Raw genomic sequence first — 2,367 nt, forward strand, 5'->3', positions numbered from 1 at the left:
GTTACACCCTCTCATATCAGAAAGCTTGCCTGCCCAGCAAATCCTTGCAAATCTGGAGTTTTGATGGTCCTGCCTATTTCATTACCACTTCTATCTTTGCCACTTCGTTGCTTACCCAGCAAGACCCAGTTTTTCTTGTTAAAGCTCCAGACCTGCTATGTCTGTCCTTTCTTTCCCCTTTTCCCACTCTCCTTCTCCTCACCTTCCCAGCCCTTGCAGAATTTGATGCTTGTGTGGTTGCTCCTATTTTTGCATCTCCCTCTGTCTAAGCAGCCCTAGCCTTGCCCTCTCTTTATCTCCTTGCAGGAGTCAGTTTTTGGCTTTTGTGTTCCCATTTTCCAAGGTACTTCTTTTCCAGGTTTGCTTTTGGATTGGTTACTCTCCTCTCCTGCTATTCCTGAACTTGGCAGGTAGGACCCAGAGTCAGCACCAGAAACATGATGCCCTAACTCTTAATTTAGACCCGTGGAGTCAGATCCGTCACAGCCTGTCGGAGCTTAGTACTGGCACTGTAGAGGAAGTTCACGGGTCCAACATGGGCAAACTGAGGCTCTTCCTTTTCCCCAAAGAATCGTGTCTTCATTACATTTGAGCAACTGCATTCAAAGCCCTTGCGTGCCTGAGAACTGTGCCTCCCTTCCCTTTTTGTGGTGTACTCCCATCCCTTTCCAATCCAAGCTCTCAATTTCATTTTTCTTATTTACGGAAGTCTTCTACAGTCTTACTTCTGCATTTGCAGTGTTCTTGTTGCACCTATTTCTGTGATGCTGATCCTCCAGGTCCTGTGCTGGTGCCCTGACACCTGCGTTGGCCAGGAGCTGCAGCGCTGACAGGGCTTGGAGCTGGGACCTGCCAGTGTGGGTAAAGCCAGACCTCCCATGCTTTTACAGCATCTTAAGCTCTCTCCTGCTCTGTGGTTTTCCAAAATGCATTTCAGTCTAGGGTTAAAGAGCAAAGAAGAGGCTGAGGTGCAGCTTGGGAGCAGATTGCATCCTCCAGCGCTGAGCTCCAGGTTAGCCTGCAAGAAGGTAGATGCTTGGTGCTGGGGCTCCGATGGGTCCCCTCCCCTGGAAGGACACCGAAGACAGTAAAGATGAGAGAAGACAGGGCAGTAGACAAACTGGTGAGCTGTACTTGCAATGCTTTACAATGTGATGGCTTTATATGCATCTTAAAATTATAACAGTCCCTTCCTCGTTAAATTGGGTATTAATTCATTTGCTAACTGCAAAATCCTATCTAACTTTCAGGGTGGTGTGCTGTATAGATCTCTTCTACCGTTTCAGCTCCTCGATTTTCTCCTTTCCACTAAGGGTTGTTTTACTAAAACAGTAGATGTCAGACGCTAAAGGCATTTTGCTGCTCTACTGCTGACTCTTAGCAAATGTGATAAATCTTTTTAAAGACAAAAGTATACCTATTCAAGTTAGTTAATTTCACATGGCCTGAGATACCTGAGGCCAAAGAAATTTCAGAAGGGATTTTTTTTTTAGGAGGGAGAATTATGGAGTTTAATGTGTTAGTCATGCAGGAAGAGGGATCAAAAAGATTGATTAGGCAATTTTATCTGTCCAAGGAGAAATCACCTAAGATGGTCTGTAGTCCTTTTTCCAGTTCAGTTTTTGTGGCGCAAGCAAGGAAATGCTTGACTGCTGGTACAATATTCTCCAGTCTAATTGCTCCTACTATTTTCCACTGATGAATTCAACTGTGATACGTAACTTCACTCAAAGATAGCCAAAGCTTATAAAAAATTTGGCCTTAACCTGAGGAACAACCTGGGTGGAAAAGAATTAGTGCTTGTATGAAGTGGCATTGAAAAATTCAATTTTTAGTCTACTTTTTTTTTTTAAACTGGGTTACTTGGTCTCTGCTTCTGAGAAGAGGTCAAATAGGATGTGAATTAACCAAGATGCAGGAAAATAAATATTTTTCTTCTCTTAATAGGTTATAAGATATGTAACGGGTGACTAATTTCTAGCATAAAAGCAATAATAGGTAGGAGTTCACGATCTCTCCCAGATTTAGCTGCAGCATGAGAATTGCCGGTTTTCTGCCCTCCTCTCAACTGCTGCCGTTTTCCGCTCTAAGAACGGGGTGCAGGCAGCATCTCCCTTGCTGGGCTTCAAAGCTTGGTGCGGTAATATGACTGTAATTACTGCTGATTGTGGTTAATGCTCTGGGCTTTGGGATAGAGTTTGACTCTGATTCATGGTCGTTGTTATCATCATTGTTGGCGTGTTTGTGTATTTGTGTTTGTGTGACCTTCTTGTGCACTAGAGCTGAACCTGGTAGGGGCACTGAAGCAAATCTGTCCCTTTACCTGTTAATTGCTAATGAGAACAATAGTCAACCTGGTCAGCAGGA

Source organism: Cariama cristata, unplaced genomic scaffold, assembly GCF_000690535.1.
Source record: "Cariama cristata isolate BGI_N322 unplaced genomic scaffold, ASM69053v1 scaffold6960, whole genome shotgun sequence".
Classification (NCBI taxonomy): Eukaryota; Metazoa; Chordata; class Aves; order Cariamiformes; family Cariamidae; genus Cariama; species Cariama cristata.